This window comes from Macaca nemestrina, chromosome 8, assembly GCF_043159975.1.
Source record: "Macaca nemestrina isolate mMacNem1 chromosome 8, mMacNem.hap1, whole genome shotgun sequence".
NCBI classification, from domain to species: Eukaryota; Metazoa; Chordata; class Mammalia; order Primates; family Cercopithecidae; genus Macaca; species Macaca nemestrina.
Genome location: NC_092132.1, coordinates 87,902,406 through 87,926,124, shown reverse-complemented (window position 1 = coordinate 87,926,124; position 23,719 = coordinate 87,902,406). Strand labels below are relative to the sequence as shown.

The 23,719-nt window shown below is 39.7% G+C and overlaps 1 pseudogene; it reads left to right on the top strand.

Annotated features, from left to right (window-relative positions):
- Positions 1-1,376: 1,376 nt before the first annotated feature.
- Positions 1,377-1,714, top strand: LOC112426732 (large ribosomal subunit protein eL30 pseudogene; annotated as a pseudogene).
- Positions 1,715-23,719: the final 22,005 nt, after the last annotated feature.

Here is a 23,719-nt window from a genome sequence, read left to right as displayed (position 1 = left end):
GCAAGCAGCATGTGTGAAAACTGTCTGAAAAACAGACAACAGACACAAACCTGGGAATACTTTCAGATCTTGAAATTATTGGACATGGACTATAAGGTAACTATGCTTACTGTGGTGGGTTGAATCATGACCCCTGAAAGACATCCATATTCTAATCTCTGGAACCTGTGAATATGTTACTTTACATGGGAAAAGTGACTTTGTGGAAATGATGAAATTAATGATTTTGAGATTGAGTGGCTTATTCTGAAATATCTGAGTGGGTCCAATGTAATAACAGGGGTTCTTATAAAAGGGAGGCAAGTGGATCAGTGTCAGAGAGAAAGAAATACAAGGATGTAAGCAAAGGTCAGAGAAGAGATAAAATGTAACACTGCGGACTTTGAAAATGGAGGAAGGGGTCACAAGACTAGACATGTAGGTGGCCTCAGGAATCTGCAAAAGCAAAGGGAGTGGAATCCCCCCTAGACCCTCCAGAGGAAAGCAAGCCTTCAAATACCTTGATTTTAGCACAGTGAAACTGATTTCAAAATCCTGACTTTAAGGACTGTAGGATAATAAAATTCATGTTGTGTTAAGCCACTGAGTTTCTGGTAATTAGTTAGAGCAGTAACAAGAAACTAATAAGTTTACTATGTTTTAAAAAGTAAAGATAAGCTTAAGGATATCTCTGAAAAGATAAAACTATAGTTAGATTTCAAAAATTTTATATAGTACTTCCAGAAGTTAAAAAACACAATAGCCGAAATGTAAAACTCAGCGGATGGGTTTAAAAGCCAATTCAACACAATTGAAGAGAGAATTGATGGCCCGAAAGTTAAATCAGAAGAAATTCAGGATGCAGAATAGGAAGCCAAAAAGATATACAGTAAATAAGTTAGAGAGGCTAAAGTGTGAAAGTCCAACTTAAATTTAGTCAGAGTCCAGAGGGAAAATAGTGGATAGAAAATAATCATATCTCGCGGGCGCGGTGGCTCAAGCCTGTAATCCCAGCACTTTGGGAGGCCGAGGCAGGCGGATCACAAGGTCAGGAGATCGAGACCACAGTGAAACCCCGTCTCTACTAAAAATACAAAAAATTGGACGGGTGCGGTGGCGGGCGCCTGTAGTCCCAGCTACTCAGGAGGCTGAGGCAGGAGAATGGCGGGAACATGGGAGGCGGAGCTTGCAGTGAGCCGAGATCGCGCCACTGCACTCCAGCCTGGGCAACAGCGTGAGACTCCCTCTCAAAAAAAAAAAAAAAAAAAAAGAAAAAAAAGAAAAAAAAAAAAAAAGAAAATAATCATATCTCAAGAGTTATTGGTGTCTTTCTTACTTCCCAGCTGTGTTAGTGGCTGCTCTTGGTTGGGGAGCCATCTTGCACCTAAGGCAGGAAGATGGTGACCACAAGGAAGACAACAAAGTCTCTGGAGGTGATCAACTCTGGTTATGAAAAATGGAAACTACGTGCTGGGGTACAAGCAGACTCTGAAGATGATCAGACATGGCAAAGCGAAATTCGTCATCCTCGTTAACAACTGGCCAGCTTTGAGGAAATCCAAAATAGAGTACTATGCAATGTTGGCCGAAACTAATGTCCGTCACATACAGTGAAAATAGTATTGAATTGGGCACAGCATGAGAAAAATACTACAGATTATGCACAGTGGCTGTCGTTGTTCTAGATGATTCTGATTTCATTAGAAGCATGCCAAAATAGGCTGGTGAGAAATAAAAAATGCAAAATTTTAAAAAATAAAACTGCCAGAGCTTGTTTTGAAAACATTTTTAAAAAGAGTCATTATCTGAAATTTTCTGCTACTAATGAACAATATCAAGGAGCAGATTTAAGAAACTCCATCAATCCTAGATATTTTTGGATGGCTTTATAGAGGCAGTATAGAAAAGTGGTCTAGATCAAAGTGTTTTAGTTTGTAAGACACTACTGAATTCTAGTTTTGCCACTTAGCTACATAATTTGGGGCAAGTAAATTGACCTCTCTGAGCCTCCATCTCCTGATATTAAAATAAGGATAGCATCTGATTTATTGGTTGGTTATAAGGGATAAAAATATATAAATGTGAATAGCACAGGAACTGTTCCAAAGTAATATGAAGTACATAATTGATAATATTTTTAGTAGTGTTCAGAGTGTGTTTTCTCATAATGAGTTGAAGTCTGTTTTCTGATAACTTCCACTCGTTTATCTTAATTCTGATTTCTGGAAAAATAAAGAACTGGTCTGCTTTCTATGATATCTATACATTCACTCTTCAGCTTTTTGAAGCTTGTCAACTGCAGAAGAGCAGGGAATAAGGTAAGTGGCCAAGTAAACATCAAGGCTCCCTGACACTGGCCATGATAAGCCAATAGTTCATATGGTGGGAAAATTTTCTTGGCAATAAGAAGCCTCTCAAAGACTCCTGGGAGTCTTAGAATCCTAGAGAATCAGAGCAGCAGTGGAGTATTAGAATACAGCATCCTCATTCTGCAGGTGAAGAATAGGAGGCCCAGGGAGTGGAGATGGCTGAGCTAGACTCAACTGGTGGCCAAGCCATGAAGAAGCCTCTGAGATATTGAAATACTATGGACCCTTGGAGATAAAAATTCGATTTCCTTCTCATTTGGAAGAAATGATTTGAGAAATTGCCTATCATAATTGAATTAAATCAAAAAGAATTATCTTCCAATGGAAGCAATGGAAGAGCTGTGTGATGGAAAGACTGTGGGCTTTTAGAACGAGTTCTGCTTGACCTTGGGCAGATAACCTTTCTGAGGCTCAGTTTTAAATTTGGGTGGCAATATCTCCCTGACCAGGTTTGTCATAGGGATTAAATAAAACAACACATAAGGTCTAGAATAGAGTAAGTGGACAACAAATGACTGGTTTTCACTATGTTATTTTTCCATGAAACAAACTTACATTAAAAATGAGAAAAAACCCAAGTGACCTCAGAGCCCTAAGAAAGCAATCAAGGAGTTCAAGGTCTTTGCAAACTACTTAAGTCATGCTTTGATTTTTGAATTCCACCATTTATTTGCCAATTATGTTGATTTAGAGAATAGATTCACAATTATGATTTTGAGTATTACATTATTATTATTATTATTATTATTATTTTTGCTTTTATTTTATTTTAAAATATTTTTTACTTTTGATTTTTGTGGGTACGTAATGGGTATGTATGTAGTACATGAGATGTTTTCACACAGGCAGGCAATGTGTAATAATCATATCCTCGAAAACGGAGTATCCATCCCCTCAAGCATTTATCCTTTGTGTTACAAACAATTCAGGTATACTCTTTTAGTTCCTTCCTCATTTTAGGTAGATGTTAAAATAATAGCAAATGCCTGAAAAAGCATTCACAAATCATTGTATAGTGCTATAAATTTTATACTCATAAAACTCAGATATGTAAAAATTAAACTTTCTTTATTTTTGCATATCTGGATTAAACTTAACTCTTGGAGTCGCTCATTTACATTCAATAATGGAAAATTTAATTTTGCTAATTCAGGATAAACTCAGATCACTTCCAATTTAAAATTTAGATGAATAATTTAGTCATCCTGATTTACCCCCTCTCATCCCCTGGTTAGTTCCAGAGAGCTGAACACATGTGACCCAGGGGAGAGGGTGTCTGGTCCTGATCATTCTCTGTCCACATGGTCTCTGCTGAGATGTTTCTTGTCTCATCTGGGCCTTGTGTGTAGAAGGGCATCTACTGCCAATGCCCATGGTTCTACCAGGTTGTCAGGTGCCAGGCCCATGCGTCCTGGGTTATCCTCACTGACCACGCTGTCCCTCTGAGTTCACTGGCCCTCTCTCCCCTTCTGTGCTCCTCTAGTGGCCCTCAAGGATTTTGGTGCTCCCCACACCATGCTGGATTGTGCAGGATACTGGGAGGCTTCCATGGGCCCCCTTAGATGCTGTTTCTTCTCCTGCTTTTCTCTTTTCTTTATATTTTAAACAGGTACATGGGTGATTGTTACACTGACCAGATTTCCTCACTCACCACTCACTCCTTTCTCCTTCTGGCATGCCTTCTTCACTATAGATGTTAGAAGGTAAAGATTACATTTCCCAGGTTTTTATGCAGCTAAGGCTCCACATGTGACCTGTTTTACTGAGATTAATTACTTTTCCAGGATGCATAACAAATGGTCACAAACTTAGTGGCTTAGCACAATACTCACTTACTATCTCATGGATTCTGTAGGTCAGAAGGCTGGGAGGTCTTGATGGGTTCTCTGCTCAGGGTCCTAAAAGGCCCACATCAAGGTTTTAGAGCCAGGCTCTGCTCTTGTCTGGAGGGTCTACAGAATAACTTGCTTCTGTGTTCATTCAGATTATCATTGTTGGCAGGATCCACTTCCTCGAGATGATAGGACTGGGGTCCCTGCTTTCTTGTTGGCTTGATCTGTTAGGCAAGGCTACTCTACTCCTGAGGCTGCAAGCATTCCTCCTCATGTCAACTCTTCCATCTCCAAAGCAGCAATAGTGTGGTGAATCCTTCTCTTGCTTGAAATCTCTGACTTGCCCTCATGGTATGAGCCAGAGAAAACTCTCTGCTTTTAATGAGCTCATGTGATTCATTTGAAACTGCTCAGATCATCTCCTTTTTGAATAACTGAAAGTCAACTGATGAGTAACGTTAATAACAACTGAAAAATCCCCTCTGCCATGTAATGGAATCATGGGTTTGATGTTTTATCATACTCACACTCCTAGGATTAGAGTGAGAAATCTTAGGCAGTCGTCTTAGGCTCCTGTCCACCACACAGGCCATCCTACCCCTGCAAGACTTGAAACAAAGAAAGATCAACATGAGGTGGTGACTGAGCATGTGAGGAAATGGGACCCTCTGATAAAAGCCAGGTGGTGGGAACATTGAGTTCTTCTGGTGCTGGCTGTGGGAGCAGCAGTTTCTGATCAAGGTAGAAGCAGCATGGCCCTGGGGGGGGCCCCATTAGGTCCATTTTTTTTAGTGTGGGTCTGAGGATTTTTCTCAGAAGCTAATTTTATAATCCCTTTCTCTGGTGCTCCCAGTGATTCTGTCAGTTATCTCTACACCTCTCTGTTTAGCCAAAGTGGACTCTGTTATCTGCAGATAAGAACTCTAACCAACAGAGTGGTATAATCTCTAATTCTTCATACCTGCAATATTTTTTTATTGTTCATCCCAGCTGGGTATAGGATCCTTGGAGCTGTGTTATTATTTTTCCCCATTGGTCTATATATTCTACTTCATTGTCTAATGTCTAGAGTTTAAGATGAGAATCTGAAACAAGTCTAATTTTTTGTCTTTGTAATAACATTTTTTTCTGATTGGAAGCTTGGAAGACTTTATTTTTATTTGGGTGTGTCATGTTAGGATGGTGATCAATGTCTGGAAAATCCCAGTGAATACCATGATGGGATAAGAAGTTTCCTAAGTGAAAAAAGACATGAACACTTTTCTGCAGAGCTGGCCATATAAGGAGGAAATGAGGCAGTCACCTCACAGCAGGATGTGTAGCATCCCAGAACCCCCAGAATCCTCACAGACATGCCCAGAGCTGAAGGCCCTGCTGTCATGGAGGGGCAGTCCACCGGGCACCAGAAGCCCACTTTTGTCTTTCTTAGGTTTTTTAAATGCCCTTCTGGCTCTTCCAAACTCTTCTTGAGATCTGTCTATGTACTCCAAAGACAACCAACAGGTACCAACAGTACCAGCACATTCTTGAGTATTCAGTGTGTGGTTGTTTTAATAATAATAAAGAACATCTAGTCTCCAGGCATTCCTGGTTTTAAACCATTTTTTGGAATGATTCTTGCTCTTTGGAATATGAGAATTTTATAAGAATATACTCAGATGTGTGTCTCATTTCTTCTATCTCTCCTGATTTAAGGGATTCTTTTTATCTTCAGATGAGATCTTTGTTTCTATTGTTTGATCATTACTCTTTTTCATCACTTGTTTTTTCACCATCTGAAATTTGTATTTTTCCCTGTTAAGTCTCCTGACTTTCTCCTTTGTGCATCTTTCTTTTCCATTGTGATTTTCAACTCTTTGTAATTTTTGGTCTGTATTTATGTGTTTATTTTTGAGACAGAGTCTCACTCTGTTGTCTAGGTTGGAATGCAGTGATGTGATCATCACTCACTGCAACCTCTGCCTCCTGGGCACAGGTGATTTTCCCACCTCAGCCTCCCAAGTAGCTGGGACTGCAGGTGTGCACCACCACACCCAGCTAATTTTTATATTTTTTTGCAGAGATGGGATCCTGCTATGTTGCCCAGGCTGGTCCCAAACTCCTGGACTTGAGGGATCCACCCACCTCAGGCTCCTAGAGTGCTAGGATTATGGGCATGAGCCACCACACTCAGCTTTTGCTCTGTATTTAGAGAAGACTTTATATCTGCCTGGTCATGATCTAGGGTGCAGGGGATATTCTCCTTGGAGTTTGATGATTGCATTCCTAAATTTGAAAATTCTTTTACTTTAATTTCCAAAAGTCATCTTGTGATTTAATTGAATTCCCACAGTGCTTTTTGTTAAGTTGTTATTTGGCTCCTCCAAGAATTCCCTTTCAATGGAAGTCGTTTTAAATGGGCCCGTTGCTTATTCACTTGCTGAACGTTCCTGACTCCGTATGCCTCCATCTCTGAATTTGCCTGAGCTTCATCACTTCGTTTTATCAAATTCCCTTCCGAACTCTATTTTTGTTTATGTGTTTTACATTCCTTGCCTTCACTCTTAGCAAAGCAAGTCATTTGCTCTTGTAAGGGGGATTGAAAGGAGAGGTAAACCCCAGCAGTATTCTACCAGTAATTCAGTAACGTGTAAGCAAGATACACTTTCATGTGCATTTCAAATCTCCACTGCTCAACTGAAGCACACAAATATGTCTCTCTCAAGGTGTGAGTCTTTATGAGGACTGGCTATTTTATCTTCATTATGTCCTGATTAATAGTGACTGAATTATCTGGGACACTTACATACAATGTTAGTCTATTAGGGGATACATCCTGCCAAAATGGGCACTTATTTAAGCTTTCAATATCTCAGTTTATAGATGCAACTTCAGTGTTTAGGGCCCAATAGCTTTTGAATTACTCTCAGATGTTTGAGGCTGCAAGGCATGGGGGACACCATTCGACAGAATCATTTTCTGAAATATGTGAAATATGGTGGTAAAAATGAAATGGTGCTGCCTTTATGAATTGAGTTAACTGGGGCCACCATGCCAATAGTATGAGTTCTGTACAATTAGGGCTGAGAGGAATAATTCGTCTTTTTTTCCCACAGAAAAAAATATAGGCCTTTTAATGCTATATGGACCATTTTGTTCAATTCATAGGAAATTACATTGGCATATAGCTGAAAAGTGGAATAATTTTCAGTATCAACCATGATCATTTTTAATATGTCAAGGTGGAAAATTAGACTCACAACCCTTGGCAAGCCTCCAGTCTGAGAGCTTTTGAAAGCAGTGCTGGAATGAGGTGATTGTGTTACTATGCTTCATGTCAGACCCATCCAGCCATTTTCTGAACTTGCTGGTCACATGAATTGGCTTATTCTGTAAATTTCATTTTGTAGTACCATCAATACAGTGAGGGTCGGTGGAGCCAGCTGGCTTATTTAATAAATATCTGCCTTTCTGAAAGGAAAAGAATGAAGAAGCCCATTCCTTGTGTGCTTGTGAATTTCTAATGGACTCCCTATAGAATTCATCCCTAGCATGTGGCCTGAAGAGCCAGAATGAAGGGGAAATTCTCCTGCAAAAATCCCTGACCTCAGACTTAATCGTCTGAAACAGTTTTTTTTTTTTTCCAACTGTAGTCTAAACCACCAGATATGTTATCACAAAGGAACAGCAATGTGACTGATGGACAGATACAGTTAGAAGAAGTTACAAACTTAATTTAATGGCAAAAGGTAAAAAATTGCATAGCAGTTAGATATAAGGCAGAAGCCCACCCAGCTATAAATGCGGGTTTCCCAGAACCCCAAGGGCTGGCTGACTGACAGTAACACTGCCCAACCTGAGGACTCCTGGGGTAAAGTAGCTTGTCTCTGCCATTTTTTATGAGGAAGCCACGATTTAAACTCTCATCCCCCACCTTCACCTGACTTTGGAGACTCTGTTTAGGTGTCTAACTCCTCACTAGATGAAAGGACTTGGCACAAAACCCTCCCAGCACATACAGAACGTTTGTATGACTGGATTAATCAAAAGTCACATTGTACATCTTATCATATCACTAAGCAAATCTAGAATTCAGCCCCAGGTTCATTTCTGTACTTCAGTAGAAATCATTTCTCTATTGTCAAATGACAAAATTAGAACAAAATTAGCTTTAAAATCTTTTTTCTTTCTTTCTTTTTCCTTCCTTCCTTCCTTCCTTCCTTCCTTCCTTCCTTTCTTCCTTCCTTCCTTCCTCCCTTCCTCCCTTTGTCCCTCTTTCCCTCCTTCCCTCCCTTCCTCCTTTTCTTTTCTCCTTTCTTTTTTTCTTTCCTTTCCTTTTCCCTTTTCCCTTTTTCCTTCCTTCCTTCCTTCCTTGCTTTCTTCCTTCTTTCCTTCCTCTCTTTCTTTCCTTTTTTCATTCTTTCTCCCTTCCCTTTCTTTCTCTTTCAATTTCTTTCCCTTTCTCTTTATCTTTTCTTTCTCTTTCTTTTCTTTCTTTTTTTCTTTTTCTTTTTTTTAAGAAACGGAGTGTCTCTCTGTTGTCAAGGCTGGAATGCAGTGACACAAACACAGCTCACTGAAGCCTTGACTTCTTGGGCTCAAGGAATCCTCCCACCTCAGCCTCCCAAGTAGCTGGGACTACAGGAGCATGACACCACACCTGGCTAATTTTTGTATTTTTTGTTGAGATGGGACCTCACTGTGTTGCATAGACTGTTGTCAGATTTCTGGGCTCAAGCGATCCGTCTCCATCCACCTCAGCCTCTCAAAGTGCTAAGTTTACAGGCATAAGCCACCATGTCCATCCAGTTTAAACATCTTGATTGGCTTTTATTTGCAATTTTATAATTGGGCAATATCTCATTCTGTAAGATAGAGTGTTCCAGTGAGTCAAACAGTGAAGGCTGCTTTATAGACAGAAAAGGGCTGAAGAAAGCAGAAACAGAACACAAAAAGCAGATTGGTCACTGCAAAGTTATTGTCTTTATAAAGGTTAAAGCAGAGGGGACTTCCTTATCATGCTGACTAAAACTGGCCTGTTTGGGGGATTTTGCTGTTATCTTCCTCCTGATTTTTCAGAAGGACAGATAAACAACTTAGTTTCAGTTGAAAACTTCAGCATGATTGACTCCATTTTGGTTTGGTCTGTTGTGCCTAGTGCAGGAGCTCAGTTCAAACCAAGAGCCGCCTTTGAAACCACTTTTGCAAAATTATAACTAAGACAGTGAAATAGATCTGACCTAACCAACTCCATTTTGCTTCTATCCTCCAAGCTGTCCTTGTTTATTTCTGAGCACAGGCTGAACTAACTTTGGGAAGAACTTAGTTTATAGTTTAAAACAAAGACAATAACAACCCTTTCCAAAACAAACTTCCTTCTTGCCTGGGCACTAGACTGCCTTTGTTGGATTAACAAATCAGCTGAAATATTAAAAAATATGGTTTAGCAGTCATATAGCTAGAGGTTACAAGATTCTGACCCTCCTCAAATTGTTCCTAGGGATAACATCACTAGTGTAAAGCCTAAGATCAGTGCTTAAGATATATTGCAGCCCCTGCACTTGTTGGATCAGCTGATACCACTCAGATAGATAAAATGACTCATCAGATCTTGTGACCCCCACTCAGGAACTGACTCAGTGTAAGAGGACAGCTTTGACTCCCTGTGATTTCATCTCTGATCTGACCAATCAGCACTCCTGACTCACTGGCCCCCACTCACCAAATTATCCTTAAAAACTCTGATGCCCGAACGCTTGGGGAGACTGATTTTAGTAGTAATACAACTCAAGTCTCCGCCAAAGCTGGCACTGCATGAATAACTCTTTTTCTATTGCAATCCCCCTGTCTGGATAAATTGACTCTGTCTAAGCAGTGGGCAATGTGAACCCATTGGGCAGTTACACTATAAATTTTATTAAACACTATGAAATCCCCTGGGGCAACAGCAATTGCACCCTAAATGATTCATATCATTCCAAATTGAGGGATGGGGCCTGAAGGGGCAGAAAGAGGGAAATCCCTTTCCTACCCATCAGTAGGGTCATGCCCAACACGCCTATAACAAGAGAGAAGCATGAGTTTATTTGATCATAGTTTTACGTGACATGGGAGCCTTCAGGATGAGTGGCAAAAAGATACAGGGGAACTGATCTATTTTTATGCTTAAGTTCAATGAAGTATAGAGAGGCCTGTAGAAAGGTGATTGGACAAAAAGCCTAAGGTCTAATGCTAATAGGCTGAGCAGGGAAACCCAGAAAGGCCTGTCTGTTCAGATTCTTCTTGGCCTTTCTGCGAAATATTCCTTCCTCTCTGGTATGGGGCAGGACCTTTCTGGAATAAGGCTCTTAATTTCTTTATGGCCAGCTATCACACAGAAGGGCAAGGAGGTGGGGATTAGAGTAATATTTTTGGACTTTATGGCTGGCTTTTGGGGAAAGGCATTCTGCTTTTTATGATCAACCTCTGGGAAGAGGGATTCCGTTTTCTATGGTTTGCCTCAGGGGAGAATGAGGGACGAGGGACAGGAGGGCAGGAGAAGGTCAGAAACTTTGCTATTGAGGCTGCTTCTTAGGTCTCTATTTAGGGTACCATTTTCTGGGCACCAACAAGGCCAAATGTTTTTGCTTTTTCCCTTCAACATCCAGTGAAAGGAAGCTGGAGTATTTGAGCCTCTAGTTTCCATATATGAGACACATCCCTATTTCCTTTTCCCTGGGAAGGTCACTGTTCAGCCTCTTTTGATAAAAGCACAGGACAGACAGAGCCATCAAGATGTCAAATAGCTACAATTGCTATGCCTGCCAAACAGTAGATAAAGCTGACTAAGAAGATGAAACCCACAGATAGCCAGCCCTTAAGACTGTAAGCCAAAAATAAATTTCTATGGCTCCCCAGCCATGTGAATGGGTCCCTCCTCTAAACTAAGGTTATTTCAAAGTTAACTTGAAAATCTAGTTCAGACAATGATGAAAGAGGAGGTTGGACATGCCTCACTATACCTCTTCAGTATTAAGATCAACACAGACCTTATGTTTGATAAGAAACATTTATAATTTATTCTCTCTGAAGCCTGCTCCCAGGAGACTTCATTTGCCTGATAAACCCTCAGTCTCCACAACCCCTTATCCTAACCCAGACATTCTTTTCTACTGATAATAACTCTTTCAACCAATTGCCAATCAGAATATTTTAAAATGTACCTATGACCTAGAAGCCCCCCCACCCATTTTGAGTTGCCCCGCCCTTCCAGATTGAATCAATATAAATCTTGCATGTACTGATTGATGTATTATGTCTCTGTAAAGTGCATAAAAGCAAACTGTACCTGGATCACCGTGGACATGTGTTATCAGGACCTCCTGAGGCTGCGTCATGGGTGGGTCCTTAACCTTGGCAAAATAAAAAAATAAAACTTTCTAAATTGATTGAGACTTGCCTCAGATACTTTTTGGTTCACAAGGCAGAGGAGATATTACTAAATAACCTTTGAAGCTGTGACTACCAGCTCAGGTTTCAGGCAGCTGGGGCTGAACTCAGTCTAGATAGACAACTGCTGGTCGCCAGGCCAGTGGAGAAATGGCTCCTGTAGAAATGGAGCTTTCACTTATGCGAGAAGGATGAGCCAATAACCGACTTCAAAGGATAAGGGTATAATGACGGAACCAGGACAGTAGTGTACCAGCCCCTATAATCAGGGGTGCAGGTTTCTTACCACAGGAGGGTAGGGCAGGTGTGGTAGGCAAAGAATAGCCACCACAGGTGGGTGGGATTTGAAGCCTAATTTTTCAGCCTGCAAAGATGGCAGGTGTCCATTTCCATGTTAATCTATTGGAACAACATGTCGCCTAGCATAGAGTGACCTCATTATCCGAGGAATCATTATTCAAGTTGCTCCAGTTTTTTTTAAATTAATTAATTAATGTTTGAAATGGCAACTTTTATTTTAGATGCAGGATGTACATGCGCAGATTCGTTACATGGGTATGTTGCACCCAGGTAGTGAGCATAGTACCCAATAGGTAGTTTTTAAGCTCACACCCCCTTGCTTGTCTTCCCCCTCTGGTACTCTGCAGTATCTATTGTTTCTATGCACCACAGTTTTTTAAAGACTGTACCAAGAAATGTTTTTTAGTTATATCAGGAAATATTTATTAAAGGACTAAAGAACTGACCACTTGAAAAACTGGTCCCCATTCAAATGTCATTCCACTTAATATGAGCATCTATTCTTGATAACTCTAGCTACATCTTCACAAATATCTCACAAACTGTAATTATATATGAAAATATAACTCAAACACATGTAAATTGCTGGTGCGATGGTATTATAAACTTTTTCAGAAGATGTGGGATCTTTATGAAGTTGATAAAGTGATTCTGGAGAACTGACTGATACCCAGTGAAGATGGGCAAATGGCTGAACAAGAGCAGAAGAATGCTGCTTGACAGGAGAAGCATTTGAATAACAAAGGATTAGGATAAACCATGGGGAAAATTTATGAAGCTTGGAATGTTTTGGCAGACATGCCTCTTGTATTGGTCCATTTTTGCACTGATATAAAGAACTACCTGAGGCTACGTAATTTATAAAGAGAAGAGTTTTAATTGATTCACAGTTCCACATAGTTGGAGGCCTCAGGAAATGTACAATCATGGCAGGAGGTGAAGGGGAAGCCAGGCACATCTTACATGGCGGCAGAAGAGAGAGAGAGAGCTAGTGAGGAACTGCCAAACACTTTTAAAAGCTCAGATCTCGTGAGAACTCATTCACTATCATGAGAACAGTATGGGGGAGACTGCCCCCATGATCCAATCCCTTCCCACCATGTTCCTTCCTCAACACGTGGGGATTACAATTTGAGATGAGATTTGGGTGGGTACACAGAGCCAAACCATATCACCTCTCTTTAAAATCATTTTTTGTGAGGCAAATGGCAAGTGAAGAATATGGTTGGTAGTTATGGGGTAATAATGCCAATAAAAGCAATCAACACTTAGTTCCTTCCTTGTTCATTCTAAGAAGTAGATTGTCATCACAGTTATAAATGTAAGGTATATTTTTATCTTTGAGAAAAAGCTCCAGTCAACCTTTTTTACTATTTTCTATAAAAATTTTTGCCTGTTGTATTCTTCAGTTATTCTTCCCAGTATCAGTTATCGTCAGAATATGCTATTATAATGATACATATTTGTCCTTAATACCTAGAATGATAAGTATTTTAAAACACTTAAACATAAGCATTGAAATTTAACTTTTTCCCTCAATTACACTTAGTCAATTTCACATTCTGTTAGTCAGCACATCCAACTCATGAATGAATTTACATAAACACTAGTTAAAAGTTTCTGGATTTTGTTCTTTATTTTCTAAGTAAACTGGTGTGCCAATTGAGGTTACCAGGTGAGGTTAAGCAACCTTCTAAAGGCCTGCAGTGCTGCACAATACCAGTTTTATTTCTGGCTTTGCCATTAATCATCTGTGTGTCCTTTCACAAGTTATGTTTTTTCTCTGGGCCTCAGTTTCTCCATCCACAAAATGTGGAGCTAAAAATAGATCAATGTTCTTAACACTCACTGGGCATTAAAGTCACCTGGGGGAGATCTATAATATGTGTTTTATTCTAAAAGCTCGGAGTGCTCTTGCCCAGATCAACTGAATCAGAATCTCAGGAGTAGGGGAGTGGGGTTCCCTAACACGTGCAGATTCCAAATTCCCCAGGTGATCATAATCCAGCTAAGAGTATAAATAACTGATCATTGTGGTTCTTAACATTCATTCCAAGTTTCTTATCATTTCTCTTATAACTTGGTTTTAGTCCTATGGATATGTATAGGTGCAAAGGAAGGGTTTAGATAACCCCATCCCATTCTGATTAGGTTTCAAGCCTTTGTCATACATAGCTTTCTAAGAAATAATGGAGTTTTGGGGGGAAAGCACACCACCACTGTTTTTGCCACATTTTCTGGTGAACATAGCATTCTCACCTCACATGAATCCATGTTTCAGTGAAACAGGGTGCTGCTGCCTTCCCATAGAAATACCTCACAACTGCTGTGATCGAAATAAGGTGACAGACAGAAAAGGCACAGATATGGCAACACTCTGGATTGAAATACTCTTTGGACTTTTCTTGGCCACAGAAAAGGGCTCCCATGTCATCTAACTCCTCTGGGTTGTTCAAAATGGCCGGAGGAACTTCTGAACGGGGACAGTTGCCTGGCCCAGTCACGTGCAAGGCAAATGCTGATTGGGCAGTGCAATCAGCTTGACCTCTGCACCAGCCAACTCCAGGCATGTCTTCCTGTTTTCATAGTAGAGTATGCAGGTAATTAGCCTGAAACGTAAGATTCCCTTCCTTTGTCCTTTTTGGAAAATGAGACTGTTTTGAGATTATTTCCAGAGAAATTGAAAGAACCTGAATGATAAAGATTTCACAGCAGCTGCTGATTATTATTAATTATCACAGACAGTCTCGGTGACAAAGATGCTCCTTGATCAAATATTAGTCCAGCTCCTCTGGGCCCTCTTACTCACTAGGCATTGTCCTTGGGACTTGTCTTTAGCCTGTTTGGTACAGTTTTAGCAAGAAGTCCAGACTCACAGGCCCTAGTCCTTGAGCTAAATCCCTCTGTTAATAATCAATACTTATAAATCAGCAAATATTTATAAACCTCCTGCTATGATATCTGTATTATGCTCAGAAATTATATTGTATTAGTTAGCTAGGGCCACTGCAACAAAGTACCATAGACTGGGTGACTACGATGTATAAACCATATGATGCACAAACGACAGAAGAAATGTATTATCTCACTGTTCTGTAGGCTAAGAGTCTGAGATCAAGGTGTTGGCGGGGTGGTTTCCTCTGAGGCCTCTCTCTTTAGCTTGTAGATGGCTTTCTCCTTGTGTCTTCACATGGTTGTCTCTCTGGCTGTGTCTTAATCTTCTTTTCTTAAAAGAATGCTAGTCATATTGGATTAAGCCCACCTTAATGATTTTATTTTAACTTAGTTACCTATGTAAAGACCCTGTCTCCAAATAAAGTCAGTCTGGTTAAGACTTCAACATATGATTTGGGGTGGGGGTGCAATTCAGCCCATAACACAAGTGTAGCACAGAGCTTTATTTGTAATTTAATGTTGGATGGAGATCTATTGATATTTGTCTACAATTTGTTTTTGTTGCTATAGACCTGTCTGGAAGAAATTAAATACTGTCTCCCATTCTCTTGAAGCCCGAGCTCTCTTTTTTCTCAGAGGGAATTTGAAAGAATCGAAGAGAATATTCTGGGACTGAGTTGGACACCCTGGAAATGATTCATCCCAGAGTTTTGTGTTTGAAAGGTTTATGCCCTAAAGGGAATTAGCTATATTGCCCTAGAAGGGAAAGGACTGAAAGGCTGGGGATTAAGGATTTAGTAAGGGAATGACTTTGTGATGTAGATTATTTGAGGCTGGGAAGAGGAAGTATGAAGCAGGGACCTGGGACTCTATAGAGACGCATACAGGTAAGAGCTTTGGCTGCGGAATTTCCTGCTCCAGAGATTGATATTCAGGGTCTTAACAACCTCAGCATAGCTGAGATGCCTAATTGTTCCCCAGCATCCATTCTCCTTTCCTTTCTCCCTTTCCTTCCTTCCTTCCTTCTTTCCTTCCTTCCTTCCTTCCTTCCTTCCTTCCTTCCTTCCTTCCTTCCTTCCTTCCTTCCTTCCTTCCTTCCTTCTTCCTTCCTTTCTTCCTTCCTTCCTTCCTTCCTTTTTCCCCTGTCCCTCCCTTCCTCCGTCTCTTCTCCTCTCCTCTCCTCTCCTCTCCTCTCCTCTCCTCTCCTCTCCTCTCCTCTCCTCTCCTCTCTCTTCTCTCTTCTCTCTTCTCTCTTTCTCTCTCTCTTCTGAGACAGGGATTTACTATATTGGTTTTGAAGTCCTGGGCTCAAGCAGTCCTCCTGCCTCAGTCTCCTGAGTAGCTGGGACTTCAAGGTACTTGTGTACCGCCTCCCTGGCACATTATCCTTTTCTTGCATGTAGGGACAGAAATTCTGGCAGTGTTAGCAGGGCACATGACCACTCAACTAGACTCTACAGTTCCCAACCTCCTTGTGGCTAGGTGTGGTCACATGACCAAGCCTGAACCAATGGGATGCGAGCAGGAGTGCGCTGAATGGTTTCTGTGCTCTTGGAGACAAAGCAGTGAGATCTGGTGTTTCTCTCTCCTTCTTTCCATGGGCCAGAACATAAACATGGATGGAGATGAGTCAGCTTCAACCACGCCATGAGGAACAGTGCCTTAGGAGATGGCAGAGACACTGGAAGAATGGAACCGGAGTCATGGAATGACCTCATAGTGTAGAGCTGCTTCGCTAATCTTAGACTGCTCACCTCTGGACAGTTACTAGAGGAATAAATAAAGATTTAAATTTTTAAAGCCACTGTGTTTTACAATATTTTTATTATAACAGCTTACCCATATCTTATATTTAGCAAGTAAGAGCTTGAGTCAAACTTCCTGTTGTGAAGAAATTTAAATCAATTATATAAGCAGATAAAGCTAAAACATCTTCCTGCTTAAAAAAAATCTGTTATAATTGATTTTATTTTAAAATATATGAGAACCTTTAAGTAGATTATATTTCAATGAAGGACAGCATCTTTTTTTTTTGGACTGGTATATGAAAATCTTTTTGGCAGAGGGAGGGTTACACTTCATGTCAAAAAATTTAATACATTATGGAAAACTTGAAAATTAAAAAAAAAGTAAAAAGTAAAATCAACTCAGATGAACCCATCATAAATATTTTGTTATATTCTTCAAGCTTGATTCTATGCACATAGAATTTTGTTTTTGAAACTGGATTATCTGCATACACGAAATTGCATACTGCTTTATTCCTTGTAGCCTCATAGCATGAGTATACCATATTCCAAAATAATTAGAAATCTTTGGAAGACATAATTTTTATGGGCTTCATGATTTTTTTTCATAACTATTTTGTATTTTGTTTGATCACTGCCTTTTACTGCAACTTAGGTTGTTCCCCATTCTCTTTGCCATTATACATTGCAATGGCTGTCTATAATGGACAAATGTCAAAGATATGCAACATCTTTGAGTGTTATCCCCATATTCGGATAATCTAGAAATTTCTCACTTTCTGAGCTCTACTTTTGAAGGCAGAAGCCAGAAGATTCTCATTAACAGACTCCTTCGGAGTATAGTTGCAATCCTGGGACACAGATTCAGATACACCCAGTGGCCCCTAGCCTCAGAAGAAGTGGGAGATATAAGGAGCCCATCATGCACAGTGCTGTGGGTTGTTTAGCAAGGGCAGAAGTGGCAGCACATGGATTTCTTTTCTTTACTTTTACTTTTTCTTTTTCTTTTCTTTCTTTTTCTTTTTCTTTTTCTTTTTTTTTTTGAGACAGAGTTTCACTCTTGTCGCCCAGGCTGGAGTGCAATGGTGCAATCTCGGCTCACTGCAACCAACCTCTGCCTCCTGGGTTCAAGCGATTCTCCTGCCTCAGCCTCTCAAGTAGCTGGGATTACAGGTGCTTTCCACTATGCCCAGCTAATTTCTGTATTTTTAGTAGAAACGGGGCTTCACCATGTTGGCCAGGATGGTCAAGAACTCCTGACTTCAGGTGATCCACCCACCTCAGCCTCCCAAAGTGCTGGGATTACAGGCATGAGCCACCACACCAAGCCAGCACATGGATTTCAAAGGCTATGGTAGAAGAACCCTGTGTGCAGACCTCATGCTGCAGAATGGCAGCCATCAAATTTTGCTAGAGCAGTTTCTGTGGCATGAGTAGGCATTGTTCCAGGCATGAGCCACAGAGCCCAGGATTCTGTTTCCAGAGTTGAGTTCTCTGAGCTTTCTACTATGATGTAATAAAATAATATTCAGTTTAAATAGCCAGAGTGAATTTTGCTGAAGAGGATTTGGATCAACAGAAACTCTCATTCATTACCGAGGGGAATGCAAAGTGTTGCAGCTACCTTGAAAGATATTTTGGCAGTTTCTTTCTTTCTTTTTTTTTTCCTTTTTGAGACAGAGTCTTTCTCTGTTGCCGAGGCTGGAGTGCAGTGGCATAATCTCGGCTCACTGCAACCACCGCCTCCCAGCTTCAAGTGATTCTCCTGGCTCAGCCTCCCAAGTAGCTGGAATTACAGGTGCCCGCCAACATGCCTGGCTAATTTTTTTATATTTTTAATTACAGACAGGGTTTCTCCATGTTGGCCAGGCTTGTCTCGAACTCCTGACCTCAAGTGATCCACCCGTCTCAACCTCCCAAAGTGCTGGGATTACAGGTGTGAGCCACCATGCTACTGTTAACCACAGTTTTACCTAAGGATTCACTACTCAAACTATTAGGTATTTACCCAACATGTCCACACAAAAACTTGCACATGAATATTTGTAGCAGATTCATCTAACACTGGTAGCAACAAATGTCTTTCAGCAGGTAAACAGATAAACATATCATGGTATATTCATATAATGGAATGCTATTCTGAAATAAAAAGGAATGCATTGTTATGCCACACAAAAATATGGATGGATATTAAAGAAATATTGTTAAATGAAAGAAGCTAGTCTGTATAAGTGATATAACATAAGATTCCATTTATATTATATCCTGGAAAGGCAAAATTGTAGAGATTGTAAAGAGATCAGTGGTTGTCAAGGATTTAAGGGTAGTGGGAGTTTAAATACATAAAGCACAAGGGATATTTTTAGGGCATAGTTCTCCCCCACCAGGAAGTGATGGGAAGAAGTGAGAGGTGAGACATCTGGGTGCCTTAGGCAAGACTTTGTTAGATGGCATCTGTGTGAAGCCGATCCCTGCTTGAGACAGATGATTTGAAGTGGGGAGTAAGAGATGCCTGGCACGTATAGATGTTTGTTTGTTTGTTTGTTTGTTTTTGAAGTAATAAAAAGTTTAGAGTACGTTTTGCTTTAATCCTAGGATGCCACGATTGAAGAACTGATGTTTCCTCTTTTGGTAATGCTGCCTCTCAGATATTTACTTAGAAACAACACCAAGATGGCGATGGATAAGCAATAGAGTGGAAATTAACGTACCATAGCATCACATATAATTTGAGAGCTTCCGTGTACCTCAGAGAACACAGAATTTCAGTGCTGAAGGACACCGTGAGCACAATCTAGTCATAGCATCTATCTGATACATGAATTCAATTCCCTTCTCCATACTCCATCTCTTCTGTCATTGACTTTTTGCTACCAGAGTTCTTTGGTGGCAAATAATTCCAAATAATAGTAACAGTTATATTCCCCATCTAATGTTAATGTTTAAATTATTTTCTAATGTCACTAGAAAACTGAGCAACTAAAATATTTAGGGCATCTTGCCAAGTAATCGTTAAACTGGACAAAATAAATTTATAATAAGGTTTGTGTTTGGCTGCCTGGATAAGAAAACTAGATATATCTTCTTCTGGGGGACTAGGAGTTTGTTCTTCAATAGATGAATTTGGGGAAACATAATTCAGCTGAAACACAAAGTAAGATTTATATTATAGTCTGATTCCATTTCTGACGTTTGACTGATGATGCATTTCATGTCCCGCCTCTCCTTTCTGTCCCACATCTGGGCAAGCTGATCAGAAAGCCCAGGAGCTCCCTCCTTTGGCACCAGCAGCAAGTTCAAACCACATAAGCCCCAGCCAACAAGTGGGTATCTCACCTCGGGCTCAGCCTCCAACCACAATGAAAAACCAAGCCAATCTCCCTTCCCTGATCTCTCAAGCCATTGTTGTATCTGCTTGGGAGACTGCCCTGCTCTTCCCAGAAAGCCTTGCTATGTAAGTGGCAACTCTTTTAGTATCATCTTGGAGTGCCTGAGGTCTCATCAGTCTCAACATCCAAACCAAATTTTGCAAAGGGAAATTCTGTCCTATTGCTACAGGATGACCCAAACAGTTTACTTCTTATATATGACTAAAATAATACTTACAAAGTCAACCAAGGTGATAACATTAACGTAAAACATAAAATAATTTTATTTATTTTTAAATTTTTAGAGTCCTGGCCAAATATTTATTCATTTAGTTATAGGTTGGTGCAAAACAAAAACCACACTTACTTTTTCACCGACCTAACCTTTTTATCAGTATGAGCTCATGGATTTTAAAAATTCTATGCATTATAATCCATTGCTATCATTATTTATTTTGTTGCTCAAATTGTTCTAGGTTTAAGTTTGAATATTTTTATTTTATTTTATTTATTTTATTTGAGTGAAGATCTTGCTCTGTTGTCCAGGCTGTAGTGTGTGGCATGACCATAGCTCAGCATGACCTGAAACTCCTGGGCTCAAGAGATTCTCTCACCTCAACATTTGAGTAGCTGCAACTACAGGCATGTGCTACCATGCCTGGTTAATTTTTTAATTAAAAAACATACATATATTTTTTTGCAGGGACAGGGTCTCACCATGTTGCTCAGGCTGGTCTTGAACTCTTGGACTCAAGTGATCCTTCCACCTGGGCCTCCCAAAATGCTGGGATTACAGGCATGAGCCACCATGCCTGGCCTATGTAATTTTTTTCACAGATGTCAAGGATCAATCTCTTCTTGACTAAAAATAGACATCTAAATATAACAGGAATGAAGTATTAATTTCTTTACATGATAAAGAATACATATTCAAAACTAACTCAGCATTATACTTAATGGAAAATAGTAGCACTACTTCTCTTTTAAATACAGGAACAAAGTCACTGTATATCCTATCATCACCCTCTTTAGGAAGTGTTTGTGCCAGTCATGAGTTAAGGTCTTTCAGCTCTAAACATACTTTTTTAGATTCTGCTCTGTGTTGGTGGGGCTGAGACTGTAAAAAAAAAAGCTCGGTTTTGCCAGATGGCTCCGTGGTTCTATCATTAGCAGGCATACATGGGATTGGAAGGCAGGAATAGAGAGAAGGGAGTTGGTCCTTCCTGTTTGGCTCTTTCTGTTGGTTTGCCCCAGCAATGACTTTTCCCTCCAGCAGTAGTGGTTAGTTCCACTATTCAGTTTTCTTCCTGACACATGAGGAACCAACCTCAGCACACACATTTAGAGGTACAAATAGCAGTCAGCCTATGTCTCGCCTCAAAATTCTGAGCCCCACTCTACAAGACCCCTCCCTCAAGTTCCTGAAGATAGCAGCAGCTGATGATGGTGCCCCTCCTTAGAGGCCTAGACCCCAACTGTGTAGATTCCCTCCTCTAAGTTTCCAGTTCTAATTACCCCAATCTCTTCTCTTTATCTCCCTAGCTTCTTCCTGCAGTTGTAATCTCTACATTACCTCAGTGTTCCCTTTCTACATTCTATACCTCTGAATGAAAACTTAGCCAACTTAGGCGAACTTTGTGTTAAATTATTTCTGGGGCTTCTGTTTTCCTGACAAGACCATGGCCGATACAGCATTAAAAATGCCAGACATAGCTACTTAAGAAGAAAAATAACAACTATAAACACAGAAAGGAAAAACCTGTCATTTCTAACACAACTAATTTAAAGACAATATATGAGGAAATGACCAAACAGAATAAATGTGCTTATAAAAGCTGCAAGATATGAAAAGTCTAAAAAATATTTTTATTCATATATATTTGATATGCAATTAGAAAATACAATGTAAAAATTTCAATTCACAGCAGCACAGAGAACATAAAGGGAAACAGAAAAAAAACAAAAACCAAAAAACTCACCACGATAAACCACCACCAAAGCAGCAGCAACAATAAATTCCCATCCAAACTGAGCCTGCAAATCAAAATTCTAAAACACAGATTGAAATGGCAAGAAAGTTATCCAGCAAAATTAATAATGAAATATTTCTCATAATTTTGTCTCCTATGAACTTAATTTCATAAAACAATCCAGAGAAGTCTTTTAAAATCTTTAGCATCTGCAAAGAGATAACAAGGAATAACATTAATTTTAAAATATTTTAAAAACTATTAAATAAAAACTTGTAGATGATAAACAGGTTTATATTTTTAAAGTGCAAATTGAAAAACTGAATACAAAAATGAAATTAAACATACAGAATAAACTCTAGACGGACAGTGTCAAAAAGAGATTCCATGAATTGACAGGAATTACAGAGGACTTCACTTGAAATAAAGCACAGTGAGGCAAATACATAAAAATATAAAATAATAATGAATAACTGTGGAGGATAAATTGCTAAGCTCAAATATACACCTCATATTGTTGTCAACTGTTGTGAGACACCTTGGTTCTTGTTTTTCTTTCATTTAAAAGAATTTAAATAAGGGACACAGCAAAGGAGAGGTAGCATGGTAATTCATTGTAAAAGAAAAAAATGTATTTCAAGAGTTAGAATAGACAGTACACTCTGAGAGAGAGCGTTTAGGGCAGGCTGCTCGCAAGGATGAGACAGTGTTGAAGATCGTTGAAGAAATTCTTTTCATGGGAGTTTTATGTGATTATTTATAAGGAGATGGGAAGAAGTGAAACTCGTAAGCTTGTTTTGGGTGGTCTTTGGGGAGCACATGCGCAGTAGCTGTATGTGATTGTTTATACATCACATCTCATTAGTATCTGAAATCTCTACCCAGGAATGTGTTTCTTACTATTATAATGAGCAAAGGGCCAGTTTAAGGACAGGTAAAATCAATGTGTGCATGATCTCTACAGGGGAAATTTTCTACTGGATAGCTTTGTTTGGATGAACTCAATTACAACTTGAAAGCTTAGGCTTATTGTGTTGACTGTACAGTCACCATGCTTGTTGTGTCTCAAGGACATTGTCCCTTCTCTGACTACCTATTCTACTCCAATTTCTCCTTAAGAGATTTTAGGGACCATAATTATATGGGAGGTTGAGGGGCTAGGCCATTTTTTTTTTTTTTGGAGTTGTTTTTTGTTGAGTGGAGCCTTGTTCCCGCCTAGCTTTGTCCTTAGAGTCTGTTTTTGTCTGGTCTAACAGGATGTAAGCCATGGTATTTATGGGACTGGTGGCAAGATGTGAGATAGCTCATTAGCAGTCAAAGGTTGAAAGTCTTATAAAACCATCATGTAGACCTGGAATTGTTGAAAGTGAGAGAGTAAGAAATTAGCTAGTATTTTAAACGAAGTTGAACCAAAAGTAAAAGTTAAAAGTGTGGTGATAACTGGCATTATTACAGGGAGTAAGGCAGATGGTAGTCATTGTTTTGAAGTTTTTATGGAAGTTTTTAAAGATTTAATTTTGTCTGCCTGGGTAATGATATTTAATATTTTTTTGATTGATGTAAAAGCAGTATTTTTAAAAAGATATAAATATGTTTTTGTCTTGTCTTGTTTTGTTTTTTATCTGGCTGTGAGAAGATTTAAGGCTCTTTGGTTTGTAGGATTATAGCAGCCAGGGAGTCTAGCTACAGACTAGCAAGGCCCTCTGCTGTTTGCCAGAAGGTCGCTGTGATTTTTTAAGACAGTTAATGCTAGATTTTTAAGTTTCTGCTCCTCTGGTAGCTGACTCTGCTAATTTCGATAGAGAGGATAGAACTAACACTAAGGAAATGAAAGGTTTTCCTTGGAGGTGG